The sequence below is a fragment of the Leptopilina boulardi genome, unplaced genomic scaffold (assembly GCF_019393585.1).
Source record: "Leptopilina boulardi isolate dan_hultmark-lab unplaced genomic scaffold, ZJU_Lbou_2.1 LbouV2_342, whole genome shotgun sequence".
Taxonomy (NCBI): domain Eukaryota; kingdom Metazoa; phylum Arthropoda; class Insecta; order Hymenoptera; family Figitidae; genus Leptopilina; species Leptopilina boulardi.
The window spans coordinates 598,998-617,466 of NW_026137910.1; the positions used below are offsets into that span (position 1 = coordinate 598,998).

Consider the following 18,469-nt stretch of genomic DNA (forward strand, 5'->3'; position numbering starts at 1 on the left):
CAAAGGGTGAAAAATGACACTTTTATTTTAATCATCTATAGGGGTGGCTTTTAGGGGTGCGAGCGCCGCAATTGGATAATGGATTTTGGTTGGGTATATTTTTAGAGAATTTTTGGCGGTATTTTTAAGAAAAAAGCCGAACACCAAACGTGGAAAAATGACACTTTTATTTTCACCATCTATAGGGGTGGCTTTTAGGGGTGCGAGCGCCGCATGTGGATAATGGATTTTGGTTGGGTATATTTTTAGAGAATTTTTGGCGGTATTTTTAAGAAAAAAGCCGAACACCAAACGTGGAAAAATGACACTTTTATTTTCACCATCTATAGGGGTGGCTTTTAGGGGTGCGAGCGCCGCATGTGGATAATGGATTTTGGTTGGGTATATTTTTAGAGAATTTTTGGCGGTATTTTTAAGAAAAAAGCCGAACACCAAAGGGTGAAAAATGACACTTTTATTTTAATCATCTATAGGGGTGGCTTTTAGGGGTGCGAGCGCCGCAATTGGATAATGGATTTTGGTTGGGTATATTTTTAGAGAATTTTTGGCGGTATTTTTAAGAAAAAAGCCGAACACCAAACGTGGAAAAATGACACTTTTATTTTCACCATCTATAGGGGTGGCTTTTAGGGGTGCGAGCGCCGCATGTGGATAATGGATTTTGGTTGGGTATATTTTTAGAGAATTTTTGGCGGTATTTTTAAGAAAAAAGCCGAACACCAAACGTGGAAAAATGACACTTTTATTTTCACCATCTATAGGGGTGGCTTTTAGGGGTGCGAGCGCCGCATGTGGATAATGGATTTTGGTTGGGTATATTTTTAGAGAATTTTTGGCGGTATTTTTAAGAAAAAAGCCGAACACCAAAGGGTGAAAAATGACACTTTTATTTTAATCATCTATAGGGGTGGCTTTTAGGGGTGCGAGCGCCGCAATTGGATAATGGATTTTGGTTGGGTATATTTTTAGAGAATTTTTGGCGGTATTTTTAAGAAAAAAGCCGAACACCAAACGTGGAAAAATGACACTTTTATTTTCACCATCTATAGGGGTGGCTTTTAGGGGTGCGAGCGCCGCATGTGGATAATGGATTTTGGTGGGGTATATTTTTAGAGAATTTTTGGCGTTATTTTTAAGAAAAAAACCGAACACCAAAGGGTGAAAAATGACACTTTTATTTTAATCATCTATAGGGGTGGCTTTTAGGGGTGCGAGCGCCGCATTTGGATAATGGATTTTGGTTGGGTATATTTTTAGAGAATTTTTGGCGGTATTTTTAAGAAAAAATCCGAACACCATAGGGTGAAAAATAACACTTTTATTTTCACCATCTATAGGGGTGGCTTTTAGGGGTGCGAGCGCCGCATGTGGATAATTGATTTTGGTTGGGTATATTTTTAGAGAATTTTTGGCGGTATTTTTAAGAAAAAAGCCGAACACCAAAGGGTGAAAAATGACACTTTTATTTTAATCATCTATAGGGGTGGCTTTTAGGGGTGCGAGCGCCGCAATTGGATAATGGATTTTGGTTGGGTATATTTTTAGAGAATTTTTGGCGGTATTTTTAAGAAAAAAGCCGAACACCAAACGTGGAAAAATGACACTTTTATTTTCACCATCTATAGGGGTGGCTTTTAGGGGTGCGAGCGCCGCATGTGGATAATGGATTTTGGTTGGGTATATTTTTAGAGAATTTTTGGCGGTATTTTTAAGAAAAAAGCCGAACACCAAACGTGGAAAAATGACACTTTTATTTTCACCATCTATAGGGGTGGCTTTTAGGGGTGCGAGCGCCGCATGTGGATAATGGATTTTGGTTGGGTATATTTTTAGAGAATTTTTGGCGGTATTTTTAAGAAAAAAGCCGAACACCAAAGGGTGAAAAATGACACTTTTATTTTAATCATCTATAGGGGTGGCTTTTAGGGGTGCGAGCGCCGCAATTGGATAATGGATTTTGGTTGGGTATATTTTTAGAGAATTTTTGGCGGTATTTTTAAGAAAAAAGCCGAACACCAAACGTGGAAAAATGACACTTTTATTTTCACCATCTATAGGGGTGGCTTTTAGGGGTGCGAGCGCCGCATGTGGATAATGGATTTTGGTTGGGTATATTTTTAGAGAATTTTTGGCGGTATTTTTAAGAAAAAAGCCGAACACCAAAGGGTGAAAAATGACACTTTTATTTTAATCATCTATAGGGGTGGCTTTTAGGGGTGCGAGCGCCGCAATTGGATAATGGATTTTGGTTGGGTATATTTTTAGAGAATTTTTGGCGGTATTTTTAAGAAAAAAGCCGAACACCAAACGTGGAAAAATGACACTTTTATTTTCACCATCTATAGGGGTGGCTTTTAGGGGTGCGAGCGCCGCATGTGGATAATGGATTTTGGTTGGGTATATTTTTAGAGAATTTTTGGCGGTATTTTTAAGAAAAAAGCCGAACACCAAACGTGGAAAAATGACACTTTTATTTTCACCATCTATAGGGGTGGCTTTTAGGGGTGCGAGCGCCGCATGTGGATAATGGATTTTGGTTGGGTATATTTTTAGAGAATTTTTGGCGGTATTTTTAAGAAAAAAGCCGAACACCAAAGGGTGAAAAATGACACTTTTATTTTAATCATCTATAGGGGTGGCTTTTAGGGGTGCGAGCGCCGCATTTGGATAATGGATTTTGGTTGGGTATATTTTTAGAGAATTTTTGGCGGTATTTTTAAGAAAAAAGCCGAACACCAAAGGGTGAAAAATGACAGTTTTATTTTTCACCACCTATAGGGGTGGCTTTTAGGGGTGCGAGCGCCGCATGTGGATAATTGATTTTGGTTGGGTATATTTTTAGAGAATTTTTGGCGGTATTTTTAAGAAGAAAGCCGAACACCAAACGTGGAAAAATGACACTTTTATTTTCACCATCTATAGGGGTGGCTTTTAGGGGTGCGAGCGCCGCATGTGGATAATGGATTTTGGTGGGGTATATTTTTAGAGAATTTTTGGCGTTATTTTTAAGAAAAAAACCGAACACCAAAGGGTGAAAAATGACACTTTTATTTTAATCATCTATAGGGGTGGCTTTTAGGGGTGCGAGCGCCGCATTTGGATAATGGATTTTGGTTGGGTATATTTTTAGAGAATTTTTGGCGGTATTTTTAAGAAAAAAGCCGAACACCAAAGGGTGAAAAATGACAGTTTTATTTTTCACCACCTATAGGGGTGGCTTTTAGGGGTGCGAGCGCCGCATGTGGATAATTGATTTTGGTTGGGTATATTTTTAGAGAATTTTTGGCGGTATTTTTAAGAAAAAAGCCGAACACCAAAGGGTGAAAAATGACACTTTTATTTTAATCATCTATAGGGGTGGCTTTTAGGGGTGCGAGCGCCGCAATTGGATAATGGATTTTGGTTGGGTATATTTTTAGAGAATTTTTGGCGGTATTTTTAAGAAAAAAGCCGAACACCAAACGTGGAAAAATGACACTTTTATTTTCACCATCTATAGGGGTGGCTTTTAGGGGTGCGAGCGCCGCATGTGGATAATGGATTTTGGTTGGGTATATTTTTAGAGAATTTTTGGCGGTATTTTTAAGAAAAAAGCCGAACACCAAACGTGGAAAAATGACACTTTTATTTTCACCATCTATAGGGGTGGCTTTTAGGGGTGCGAGCGCCGCAATTGGATAATGGATTTTGGTTGGGTATATTTTTAGAGAATTTTTGGCGGTATTTTTAAGAAAAAAGCCGAACACCAAAGGGTGAAAAATGACACTTTTATTTTAATCATCTATAGGGGTGGCTTTTAGGGGTGCGAGCGCCGCAATTGGATAATGGATTTTGGTTGGGTATATTTTTAGAGAATTTTTGGCGGTATTTTTAAGAAAAAAGCCGAACACCAAAGGGTGAAAAATGACACTTTTATTTTAATCATCTATAGGGGTGGCTTTTAGGGGTGCGAGCGCCGCAATTGGATAATGGATTTTGGTTGGGTATATTTTTAGAGAATTTTTGGCGGTATTTTTAAGAAAAAAGCCGAACACCAAACGTGGAAAAATAACACTTTTATTTTCACCATCTATAGGGGTGGCTTTTAGGGGTGCGAGCGCCGCATGTGGATAATGGATTTTGGTTGGGTATATTTTTAGAGAATTTTTGGCGGTATTTTTAAGAAAAAAGCCGAACACCAAAGGGTGAAAAATGACACTTTTATTTTAATCATCTATAGGGGTGGCTTTTAGGGGTGCGAGCGCCGCAATTGGATAATGGATTTTGGTTGGGTATATTTTTAGAGAATTTTTGGCGGTATTTTTAAGAAGAAAGCCGAACACCAAACGTGGAAAAATGACACTTTTATTTTCACCATCTATAGGGGTGGCTTTTAGGGGTGCGAGCGCCGCATGTGGATAATGGATTTTGGTTGGGTATATTTTTAGAGAATTTTTGGCGGTATTTTTAAGAAAAAAGCCGAACACCAAACGTGGAAAAATGACACTTTTATTTTCACCATCTATAGGGGTGGCTTTTAGGGGTGCGAGCGCCGCATGTGGATAATGGATTTTGGTTGGGTATATTTTTAGAGAATTTTTGGCGGTATTTTTAAGAAAAAAGCCGAACACCAAAGGGTGAAAAATGACACTTTTATTTTAATCATCTATAGGGGTGGCTTTTAGGGGTGCGAGCGCCGCATTTGGATAATGGATTTTGGTTGGGTATATTTTTAGAGAATTTTTGGCGGTATTTTTAAGAAAAAAGCCGAACACCAAAGGGTGAAAAATGACAGTTTTATTTTTCACCACCTATAGGGGTGGCTTTTAGGGGTGCGAGCGCCGCATGTGGATAATTGATTTTGGTTGGGTATATTTTTAGAGAATTTTTGGCGGTATTTTTAAGAAAAAAGCCGAACACCAAAGGGTGAAAAATGACACTTTTATTTTAATCATCTATAGGGGTGGCTTTTAGGGGTGCGAGCGCCGCAATTGGATAATGGATTTTGGTTGGGTATATTTTTAGAGAATTTTTGGCGGTATTTTTAAGAAAAAAGCCGAACACCAAACGTGGAAAAATGACACTTTTATTTTCACCATCTATAGGGGTGGCTTTTAGGGGTGCGAGCGCCGCATGTGGATAATGGATTTTGGTTGGGTATATTTTTAGAGAATTTTTGGCGGTATTTTTAAGAAAAAAGCCGAACACCAAAGGGTGAAAAATGACACTTTTATTTTAATCATCTATAGGGGTGGCTTTTAGGGGTGCGAGCGCCGCAATTGGATAATGGATTTTGGTTGGGTATATTTTTAGAGAATTTTTGGCGGTATTTTTAAGAAAAAAGCCGAACACCAAACGTGGAAAAATAACACTTTTATTTTCACCATCTATAGGGGTGGCTTTTAGGGGTGCGAGCGCCGCATGTGGATAATGGATTTTGGTTGGGTATATTTTTAGAGAATTTTTGGCGGTATTTTTAAGAAAAAAGCCGAACACCAAAGGGTGAAAAATGACACTTTTATTTTAATCATCTATAGGGGTGGCTTTTAGGGGTGCGAGCGCCGCAATTGGATAATGGATTTTGGTTGGGTATATTTTTAGAGAATTTTTGGCGGTATTTTTAAGAAGAAAGCCGAACACCAAACGTGGAAAAATGACACTTTTATTTTCACCATCTATAGGGGTGGCTTTTAGGGGTGCGAGCGCCGCATGTGGATAATGGATTTTGGTTGGGTATATTTTTAGAGAATTTTTGGCGGTATTTTTAAGAAAAAAGCCGAACACCAAAGGGTGAAAAATGACACTTTTATTTTTCACCACCTATAGGGGTGGCTTTTAGGGGTGCGAGCGCCGCATGTGGATAATGGATTTTGGTGGGGTATATTTTTAGAGAATTTTTGGCGGTATTTTTAAGAAAATAGCCGAACACCAAATTGTTGTATTTGGACATTCTTTTTTTCACAATAGACATAATATGATTAAGGGTTGTTTTCACCCTTAATGTGAATAGTTTTGGTTTTTTATTGATAATTATTGTATTATTAACTACTCTGAGTGATGTTATTGGGTTTTTATTAGTAAATGAAAAAAAAAAATTTTCGTTCATTTGATCGTTCCAAACTTTTGTCTCATTAAAACTCTGCAGTACTAAAGAGCTTCTCGGAGGGAAGCGAACTGGAGAAACGACCGGATAATTTGACGATATTGTTGGAAATTTGCGCATTTCAAAACCCCCACAAACTTCGTATATATATATGTACATATTGCTTCGCTGTTTGTGAAAACTGATTTGCTTATCTTTCTTTAGGTAAATGTAATAGTCAACAGTTCAGACTTCGTTTTATGTATTAAATTTTTGTTGTTGCATAAGTTTTGTCATAATTACATCACAATACACCAATTAAACTTGGAGTTAAGTTTACATTAGTTTAGAATTTAGTTTTGCGTTTAGATGTAGTTGGTTTAGTTAGAATTGAGTATCAGAATTGTAGATTTCATGATATACTCTTTTTGTATAATTTCAACTTGTATAGAATTTTAAAAAAATTACGGTTTTATGGATATTTTTGATGAAACTCAAATTGAAATAACTGATAATGAAGATGAAGAATTTTTAACTAAAACTGAAAGAGATTTTGATGATATAGAAGTTGGAGTTAGAAAAAAGGTTTACTATCCGTTCATTAAATCCTGGCCCCTCTAGTTTTTGTTGAATAACTTCGCGAAAAAAAATCGCTATTAAAAATGGAAAAAAGCATGTTAAAGACAATTTTATTACGAACAATTTGATATAACTTTTAAGATAGTGTGTCAAATAGTGTTGATAATACGATAAGGAAATGGTGAAAAAACACGGGAAAAACGATAAATTTTTCATTACTGACTTTCACCCCTTACAATTTAAAGAATAATGGTTGAAAATTGAAACAAAAAATCATGTGTACACATTACTTATTCCTAAATAAAATTGTTAAGAAAAAAATTAAAAATGTTAATTAGTTTAATGTACAAAGTAAAAAAATTAAAAAAATGCAATCTCAGCTTCCAACAGTCGCATAAATTCAAATTTTAGCTTAAAATACGTGAAAAAATTCACACGTATTTAATATAAATTTTCAAAGTTCTGAATAAATTAGGAAAAAAGTTTATTGCAAAAATTTTTTTTTCAATTTTTTTCGAAATCAGAAGGCCTCGAGTGAAAATGAGTCTCCCATTGTTGACGGTCCGACAATGCCCAGTTTATTGCCCACTGCAGCAAGTGGCAGAAAACGCCAAAGGCGCAGAAAATGGAATATTGAGGGGAACAAATTTTTGGTCTCTGTTTGTGAGTTGTGGACATTCAAATCCAAAAAATTTCTTTTAAATATTTCACAAAATTTACACTTTTTTGGATTTTTTGGATTTGAATGTCCACAACTCACAAACAGAGACCAAAAATTTGTTCCCCTCAATATTCCATTTTCTGCGCCTTTGGCGTTTTCTGCCACTTGCTGCAGTGGGCAATAAACTGGGCATTGTCGGACCGTCAACAATGGGAGACTCATTTTCACTCGAGGCCTTCTGATTTCGAAAAAAATTGAAAAAAAAATTTTTGCAATAAACTTTTTTCCTAATTTATTCAGAACTTTGAAAATTTATATTAAATACGTGTGAATTTTTTCACGTATTTTAAGCTAAAATTTGAATTTATGCGACTGTTGGAAGCTGAGATTGCATTTTTTTAATTTTTTTACTTTGTACATTAAACTAATTAACATTTTTAATTTTTTTCTTAACAATTTTATTTAGGAATAAGTAATGTGTACACATGATTTTTTGTTTCAATTTTCAACCATTATTCTTTAAATTGTAAGGGGTGAAAGTCAGTAATGAAAAATTTATCGTTTTTCCCGTGTTTTTTCACCATTTCCTTATCGTATTATCAACACTATTTGACACACTATCTTAAAAGTTATATCAAATTGTTCGTAATAAAATTGTCTTTAACATGCTTTTTTCCATTTTTAATAGCGATTTTTTTTCGCGAAGTTATTCAACAAAAACTAGAGGGGCCAGGATTTAATGAACGGATAGTAGTCACTGTATAGTAGCATCGCAACAAAAACGATGCTGAAGTACGCAGCGTTTATGATAAACGATTTTTAAAGAAATAATTTTTTAGAATGAAAAATTCCATAATTTTTTGCCTGAAAAATATTTCTTGTAGTTTTTATTAATTTATTAATTATTTATTAAAGTTACAAAAATAATATAAGAGGATATTGATAATTATTTTAATACTCACTAACTATATCTAACACCGAAGTGAACTTTTCCACTTTAAATTTAAGTTAATCACAAGTTAACTTTATTTTTACTGCCTAATTTAAATTTAAGCTTGAGATAGGTTTATTGCTTTCCAATTTAAATCGACAATCTTTTAATTGCATTTGCTACTGCGCGAGAACTAATAGTAGAAGATAGAAATAGAGCTCTAAATAGAAAGTGATTTTCTATTTATATAAAAAAAAATTACCAATTTCTCTAATGAAAAAAGCAGAATCACAATATGAAAAGTTGACTTAAGTTAAAAAATTAATTAAATATAAATAATAATAAATATTCATATAAATACTTACTTGTAGAATTTCTGGAAAGGAAATTTTCTGTTCGTAATGAATCGTTGTAGAAAAATATACGAATTTTTGAGTGTCAAAAAAAATTATCGTTTCCTTAATGGATAATTTAATGGTATTGCGTTACGCTTTGAAAAAATACTGACGAGAAAAACTTGACGTACCTTGTGACCGAGCTAAAAACTCCTAAGGCTTCTCAAATTATTAAGCTCGTTACAGACTCCGTAGCAGTGCCGACCTGAGCTTTCTTTTCAAACGCTCATAATGTAAAATTGTAAAAATTCTACAAAGTTAAAATTTCCATTTTTTTTTTTTTGCAAAAAATTTCTACCAACGGAATAATTTATTAATATTGTAAGTACAATATTTACTAAAAAAAAAAAAAACGAATACTAAATATATACTTTAAAAAAAGGGAATTTTAAACCTACTTTTGTAGCTGAATATGTCAACTTTTAAGTTTAATTATATTATTATAAAACTGTAAACTAATTTCGTCTAATAAAAATAATTGTTATAGTAATTGATAAATTGTTGAAAGTTATTGCAAAATGATAATAGAATATTTATTATGTAATTAAATGAAATTTTAATTCCTACGAAGACAGAACTGGTGACTGTTAATATAAATTATAATTAAAGAAATAATTTTTAAAATTCAAGAGAAAATCTTAAGTTTTTTCTTTTGATAAATATCAAAAGTTCGCACTAGCTAAAGATATAAATGTGCCCTCTCTCTCTCTTTCAACATTATTATTATTATTATTATTATAGAATTTGTACCTTCTTTTTTATTCAGAAAGTTTTCTTCGATCAAATTGTAGTTCTTGTGAATTTTAGGTATTTATTGTATATATGTATATACAATAATCTCAAGAGCTTTAATCGTTAAGCGTGAACTTTTGTTCCTGTTTATCTGATTCCTAATTCCCCTTGAGATTATTCCATATTCTCTCAAGGGAGTGCATGCAATGTTCGATGAACCATGTTCTAGTTTATAAACTGGCAAGAGCAATGGGGCCTTTCATTTAAAAACCAAACAATTTCCACCAAATTGAAAGTGCACCTGCCATTCATTTATTTTCTCTCTCCCTCTCTCGTATTTCAAAAAAAGAGTATTATAAAAATTGAAAAAATCATTATTTTAAATTTGATATTGTACGGCAGTTAACTGAACTATGTACATACCAATTTAACTCGATTTCGAAACAAACTTGAAAATTCACAATATGCAATCAATATAGCAAATATTCAATATATATATATATGAGGTATTCCACGCAAAATCAGACACCATTTTGCATTTACATCTCCGATTTTTTTTTTTTTTAAATCTTTTTTTCAGTATTAATTGAGACATAGCTTCTATTATTTTTTTCATTTTTTTTAATCAAGCCATTTACAAGATATAAATTTTTCAAAATTTCAGAATTTTTATGATTTTTTATTTTTGAATGCTCATAACTTCTTTACCAATGCATCAATTAAAATTTTTTTTTTAAATTGTGTTTTTTATGTAAACTTTTCGAAAATTCTTTGCAAAAAAATTGTAGAAAAATAATTTAGTATATTTTTTCAATTAAAAATTAAAATTCTATTTTTAAAACTGTAATAGGTAACAATTTTTAATTGCACACAAATAGATCATGATAACGTATACTATATTATAGACATAGAATCAAATTCAAGGTAGTTTCTCAGTTTAATTAATAAAAGACACAAAAACTTTTATTTCCGCTTCTGAAGAAACTTTTTTCCTTCGTAAAAATAAAGAAAAACTAACTTTTAAAAACTTTTTTTTTCCCCTTATTATATTCTCCCATGCAGAAATTGACATATTTTGTCCTATTTAATATATAAGACTTTAGTCAGGGCCTCGACAGTTTTCCCTGTGTGGAAAATTATAAATAAACTATATTTTTAGGGGTGGTTAAAGTTGTTGCCTACAATTAAACTGCATACAGGAAAACTACACACGAATTAAATTAATATTTTATAATATTAATAAATTATTTACGATTAATCTACACACCGTTAAACTGCGTAAAGCAAAAATAAATTTGTAAGCATTTTTCCTGATATATGCAGTTTAGTGTGTATTTGATACCAAATTGAATCAATTTGTTGCAATTTGATATTGTCGGAGTTAACAGTGATCTTATCTAAATAATATATAAATTATCTTATATCTAGATAATAGCACTTAGATTGTATATTTATAGATATTGGGTTATATTGTTTGATGATAATCTTATCTATATTATTCTTGTGAACAATTTCATCTACATTATCTTATATCATTAATAGATTATTTCGTCGACTTATTAGTATATCAGGAATTAAAATATCTCGATAATTTTATGTAGATTATTATTATTATTATCATTACAAAAGGTAATTATCATCACTTTAAAATTAGTGAAAATGATATAAAGTCTATTAATGAAAATAGCTTGAGGGTGAAAATGATCTAGTGATCGGTTAGTGGTGGAGTATCAGCCAACAGATTAATTTACCCTCCGCACGTGAAATAACTGTGGTCGACTCCTGAATTATCAGGACATTTGCTATTGCCCACGTGGCAGATTGTATGGCATCGTTTGCAAATTTAAGCACATTATATACATAGATACATGAATATATATATATATAATGTCGAGTCGAGTAAAGGGAAGTAATCATTCATCCTCGAGAAGCAAGTTTCATTTATGATCGATACCCTTGAGGCGTTTGCCTATTCTTGAGGCAAATCCAGTGAGGAAGGAGGATTGGTGAGAGATTGACTCGTAACACGGTTATCTTTACCTCCTTTCCGAGATATATACATATATATATACCGATGGCATAAATATTGCAATTGTGCCACCAGTTAAACGACACGTTATACTCTTCTCTATCTTATATATATATATATATTGTCAAAATGTATCGTCGTGGGAAATTTCTCGCTCGACTGCTGCCAATTCGCATTAACTATTATTACAATGATTGATCTTTTTGAATTCTTGCCAGATTCGTTATTGGCCCTTGAATCGAAAGACCTACATTCAATTCACGAGGGACTCGTTAATGTTCTTAATTACATTTTCTTTCTTTAAATCTTATTTTCACGATTTCAAATATGGTAAATGCACCAGTACCTGGAATTGAAACGTATAGCAAAAAAAAAATTTTAATTACCTTTAGATAGTTTGCATTTAGGCAGAATTAAATTTATAAATCGTAGGAGAAGAAAAATTATACAAAACGATATAAATATTTAATAAAATAACAATAAATTCTTTCAAAATTCACAAAAATTTAAAAAACTTATAATATATTTGAAAACTTAATCACATTGATAATAATGGTTGCTATAACCGCATCATTGAACCACTAATAACTAATGAGCCAATCGTCTTTATTGGTAATTCTCAATTGGGTCAATAACTTTATTATTGATCCTTATATAATTAATCTCACCCTTCCCAAGTTATAAGGACATATTAACAAAGTTGAAATCATAATTGATAATAATTAATAATTATATTTAACTATAGGTAATAGAAATGAAATTAATTGGAACTATGTCGAGTATAGATTTAGAGATCAAGTGTATTCCATCAAGTCTAAAGTTTCTTGATAATATGTCGAATTCAAGTTGAAACCGAATCAACCGCCAATCCAACATGCTCTATACCATTAGGGTCGGAGTTTCGAGTTCACATATATATGGTTATTATGTGTACACACGCATGAATGTGGATTACAACTAGAGTTATATTTTATATATATATATAGATATAAGATGTTTGGATCAAGATGATCTCACATTCTCTTAAGTTATGAGGGTGAATTTATGCTAAGACAGTTTCCTTTCCGAATATATGTATATTTTATTATGTTATAAGTACTCTATGTGATCACATCAAAAAAAAGGTGCGTTGCGACCAAAAAATTTGATTTTGAATTTGATGTCAGTTTTTCTAATTTCAAAATAGCGAATTTAATACGGAAATAGAAATCAAATTGATGGAAAAAAAGATTTCTTCTACCACTTTGGGACATAATTTGTAATTTATTTAAAGAAATTGTTTATAATATTGTTAAATAATACCGAATAACAATTTTTTTTTCATTTTATAGTATTATTTTACTGAACTGAAACATTTAAGTTAAAAAAATCAGGGTAACATTTTTTTATGTTATTTTTACAAATTTGAAAATTTTGGCGGCTATTTTGAATTAAAAAATTTATTTTTTGTCATCATGCCTATCTGATAGTCCCAACATTTTGGACGCGATTTTGATTAGAAAATCTAATTTTAAATATAAAAAAAACACTCAAAAAACCGTGTTTTTTTGTTTAAACAATTATAACTTTTTATCATATAGTCCAAATTGAAATTTTCTTATAGATTCTAAAAGAGAACACTCTTTAAAAAACTTTATGCCGAATTTTTTTAAAAGCCCAACTCGTAGAACGGAAAGCTCAAATTTGAACCAAAGAAACGAACTTGCGGAAAAAACGGAAAGATTGCGCTGTGCTTCTGCGTCGATTTCACGTGCATGCGTATATGCATTTATTGGAGTTAACCAAATAATTTTAGTTAAATGAAACAAATTATTTTTAACTAAACAATAAACAAAAACAATTTGGTTAAATGGAACAAACAACTTTAAATAAAAATTTTGTTTCTCTTAATTAAATGAATTTTATGTATTTATTGTAATAAACGAAATTTATATTTCAACTAACTAAACTTTTTAATTGTGCCAAACAAAATAGGTTAATTAAACTGTTTGGTTAAATCAAATTAACTTTTTCTCTAAGTGCATACGTTCTATGTCGTTTAGCACTGACTCAATTTTATTGCACTTTAAATTGAGTTTGAACTCATTTTAAGTTTAGGTTTTTTCTGTATAGAGGTGTATTAATATTATTAATATCAATTATTTATATTATTTAATATTACTATTGGAATTAATATTTAAAATATTTTATAAATTCGAAAAAATTCCATATTAACTACAATTTCTACATCGCGAACTCAAAATAATGTTCATAACACACAAAAATGAGTCTATTTTGTTTTTCTATAATTTTGGAATTATTTTATACATATAATTTTAGAGATAAATATAATATTGTATTTACAATAAATTTTCTCTCACTCAATAAAATGTGTTTTTGCGTGCGATGTCGCGACATACAATAGGTGGAAAAAATAGAGACATAAATAACAGGAGAAAATTTGAATGCAACTCTCGGGAAAAGCGAGAAAGCGAAGCAGCAACTGTCGATTTGGTACTCGAGCCACTTATATGTTGGCTAAAATTTAATTTCCTCTCTAGCAAATATCGGAAAGAGATTTGCCTTCGTGCGATGTCATCGTGATATGTGCGCATTTTCTCACCCACACTCTTTCGTATATGTATATGTATATATATATACATTTAACATCTTTCAAAGAGAAGCGCGAATAAATAACAAAAAAATAATTCATCAATTATTCATTTTTTGTTTATACAAATTCCTTCGTTTTTTTTGAAATTTTTATTTATTGTGAAATACTTTTAAAACACCATTAATGTTTTTAAAGTATTTTTATAGTTATGATATAATTGTAGAAGCAATCCATGTCTTATTTTATTTATTTAAACGTTAAAGCAAAATCCCTTTCATCGTTGGTTGCTCTCGGAACTTTGAATCTCAAAATTGAAATTTGCGACAAAGATCATTAAAACACAACTACTTTTCTTATAAAGTTCAAATATGTTTAATAGACGATTCATTAATTCCTCTCGAATGAACTTTGCATAGTATTGAGTAAAAACTTTCCACTTTTAAACTTTTGAGCCCTATGACGCGACGAGAGGTCCAGCATTTGAAACTTTGTTCTTCCTCTTTCTCTCTCTTTCTCATTGATAGCAAAAGTGTCCTCTTGAATCCGTTTGAAAGCTTTTCAAATTTTCAACATTATCTATAGAATGTTTAAGAAACTTGAAAATTTATATCTTCTAGAATTTCATTAATATTTTCCACTTTTCAAGTTTATTTATATTTTATTTTATAAACTCGTCATTCTACGATAGAAAATAGATATGAAATCTTAAAATTTTTATAGAAAAGTAAAGAGAAACATAAATATGTAATTTGTTTACTTAAAACTTTACAATCATTTTTTAAATCATTTTTATTAACGTTGGTGAAGTTCACAAGGTTTACGATCAACGATTTACAAGAAAACATATTTTTTTATACAAATTATTATAATTTTTTTAATATCTCAAAATTCTGGTCAAAAATATTGAAAAACCCTTTTTAAACGTATAAAATTAAAGAGATTTAAAAAAACAAATCTTGTGCCTAATTCTATAATCTTTTGCCAAATTGTGATATAAAAAATAGAAAAAAAAATTCTAACCACAACTTTTTAAGTTTTTTTTTGTTTTTTTCATTGATAACTTTTCATTTTATGGGTATTTATGGATTAACATAATATCAAAAATTATAAACTAATTAAACAAAAAATGAATTTTTTTGCTACAAAAAATATGCTACACTGAGAAAAATGTTTAGTCAGAGCAACCAAAATTTGGTTGGGCCAACAAAAACATTTTGTTGGTATTTAAGCAACCAAACTTGTATTTGTTTGAGTCAACCAAAAAATTTGGTTGAGTGTTTTTTGTTGGAATAACAAAAATATTTGGTTAGCTCAACCAAATTTTTTTTGTTAGGTCAACAAAAATGTTAGGTTGATCAAACAAACAGTAGTTTTTTTGTAAAATTAAAAATTTTATTCTACCTTATTTCTTTTCTTTTTATCTTTTTTATTTATTTCATTATTTATTTATTATCAATTTAACATTGAATTTATATTTATCCAATTGAAATATTTGTGGACTTTGAAAAATATCATCTCCGCCTGGGATCGAACCTGTTTTAAAACTGAAGGTAGGGAGTTCTGAACACTGAACTACCCATCCTTGTGAGAGATTTAAACTAACAGTTTTCTTAAGCTATAAGCTGAGAGCGAATCAAATTATTTGGTTGTCGCAACCAAATTTTGGTTAGGACAACAAACGATCATTTTGTTTCTTAGACCAAACTATATTGTTGTGTTAACCAAATTATTTTGTTGTCGTAACCAAATTTTGGTTGGAATTTAAAAATGTTCAACCAAATAATTTGGTTGGCCTAACCAAATGTTTGGTTGAGATAACTCGTTTCAGCCAACCAAAATTTGGTTACAAGAACCAAAATCGCCTAACCAAACAATTTTGTTGCAAACACTAAATTTTTTTTCTCAGTGTACAGTTATGTATATTGTTTTGTAAAATAATTCTAATTTTTGAAAGAAAAAGATCTTTAAAGATAGAAAATTGAGGACAAACTTATATTGTCCAGTGTGATTAACCTGTTAAGTTTGTGAGAAGATAAATAAAAAGTTTATGATGTCTCTCTTTCTCTGTGTGTGAATGAATGTATAATATCATGTACCATAAAGTTCAGTCATGTTCATTTTGAGAATGTATATATATATATATATATAGTATAATAGTGAAGTTCGTTACAGTCTAGTAAAGTATACACACCCATTGTCTACCTTCTCTTGTCTCTTGAACTCATCTTTCTTCTAAAAAAAAAAAAGAAAAAAAAATATACCTAAAAGGCTAAAGAACTTTGCTTCAAAATGGATGTAAATGAAAAAATTATTCCTTATCTACAAACTTCAGCAATACCTCCTCTCTCGACCTCGCATTTTTATTTACTTTAAAATGCATTCTTTTCACCAACTTTTCTATTCGCCTTCAAATGCAAAAGTTATATTATCATTTTAAAAATTCTTCATATATACAAAGAATATATTGTTATTCACGGTGATAAACTTATTCGTCTAAATTCTCCCACGAAAACAAAAAAAAAATTTATTTTTCCATAATTTTCCGTTAAACTATATCTATTTATAACTTAACATTATTTTTCTAATTTTTCAAAATAGGTACAACATTGTTTTAAAATTATTACTCTTACAGGGTAATTAAAAAAAATTCCTGGTTAATTATCAATAATTTTTAGCTATAAAGTATAAAATATTTTCGTATATATAAGTGCACTGGTTATCGGACAAATTTTTCCCTTAATAATTTAAGAAAAATGCGATTTGCTAATTTTAATTATTTAATGTTGTTATGATGTACAATATCTGCGATTTTCGGCCAATTTGGATCTTAAAATTTTAAGGAATTTTTATTTTTTAAGAGTATGTTTAAATTATTATTTTGTCATTTCTGCGGGGGGGGGGTCAAGCTATTTGTTACATACAGCAAAAAATGGCGCAAATGTATATACAAAATTGTGTTACATGGGGGAGGTGGTTCAAATTTCCAAAAAAAAGCGTTACGTAATTTAAGTATGGCCCCTTATGATATTATGGTATAATATAGTTTGATTTAATTACTTGAATGAAAAAAATTGAAGTTTTAATTACTATTTTCCGAAGTAATTTTAATAAAATTTTTTATGTATTTATGTGTTTGATAAAACAGTGGAACAATTTTAGAAAAATTTTTTTGGGTTAAGACTTGACTATGATGGGAAATGAAATAAAAACAATATGAAAATATCTTGTTATATATGATAAATAAATAAATAGATAGAACATAAATAAGCAGTAGGTATTACTTTGTCAGTTTAGTAAAATAAAAAAAAGCAGTAATATTAGTTTGTCAATAGTATGAAATATAAACATGAAACGAATAACACAACACTTATTTTGTGACAGGTAAAAACTTTTTTGATACTTGTTGAAAAAACTGAAATTGGCTAACTAATTATGTTGTAAAATTAGAAGTAAAATATTATTTTAACATAAAGGTTTCTTTGGCAATACTATCTTTTTGCCCCTTGCTTCTCATTTTTATATACACTTCACATTGTACCCCTTTCAATGCTTTCGAAGATCAAAACATGAAATATTTAGCGGTATATACTTAGTTAATAAAAGGCTTAGAAAAATCGAATAATTTGCTCCAAAACATTAACTGAAAGTGATTTTTTAAGCATATAGTTTGTTATGAAATTTGTTTATTAAAATAAAAACTACAATTTTACTCAAGGAAGTAAGAAGCTATTGTCAAAAATGCACGATTTACTGGCCAAACACTGATTAGAGCGATTTTTCAAAAAAAAACGCTGAATTATCAAAACTTAAAATTGCAATAAAAACCAAACGGCCGCTAACTTTTCAAAACCCTTTGGGGATTTTACTCTGCTGGGGTAGTATGTACTTTCATCCCATCATAGTCAAATCTTAATCCAATTTTTAATATTCCACTGTGTAATCAAACAATAACCTCCAAGTGTTTCAAAAATTTTTACGTTTCGGATAAGTGGAACACGATAACTAGATTATTTATTAAATTTAATTAAAAAAAAAAAAAATTACTCTAAAATGTCAAAAAAAAGTTTAATAATCTAAAATTTTTTTGTTCGCGAATATACTAGACTTTCATTCATCCTTATTGTTTTTTAATATCAATATTTTCAAATCGACGTCAAAATATGATGCAAAATAAATATTTACAATCTATCAACATGAAAATATTGCAGTTCAAAAATAAGGTTATACATATTGCCATAGTGACTTTTTATATACTTATGTAACCAAAAATATAGGATTTTTATAGCTTTAAAAATTACTTTAAACAAAACATAAAAAAAAATAAAACATTTTAATATCTCATAATTACAACTTCTTTTCGACAATTATTTAATAAAATTTTATACATTTACCTCGGAATTTGAATTTTAAATATAAGTTGAACGTAAGAATGGTTAATTTGACAGCTGTATAAAAATTAATTTAAAAATCATAGAAATAATTTAGATA

At 30.3% G+C, this 18,469-nt stretch overlaps 2 protein-coding genes across 3 annotated transcripts in view; one reads left to right on the plus strand and one right to left on the minus strand.

Annotated features, from left to right (window-relative positions):
* The window catches only part of LOC127285936 (uncharacterized), a 29,214-nt gene extending 20,460 nt beyond the window's left edge, over positions 1–8,754 (minus strand). The window contains exon 1 of one of the 2 annotated variants that reach the window (XM_051312165.1): positions 8,598–8,754. The gene's annotated coding sequence lies outside the window, so the exon portion shown is untranslated. The remainder of the gene's footprint in view (positions 1–8,597) is intronic. The other variant, XM_051312166.1, reaches the window with a different exon arrangement.
* LOC127285907 (uncharacterized) overlaps positions 1–18,469 on the plus strand; it is a 192,068-nt gene that overhangs the window by 37,167 nt on the left and 136,432 nt on the right. The window lies entirely within an intron of this gene.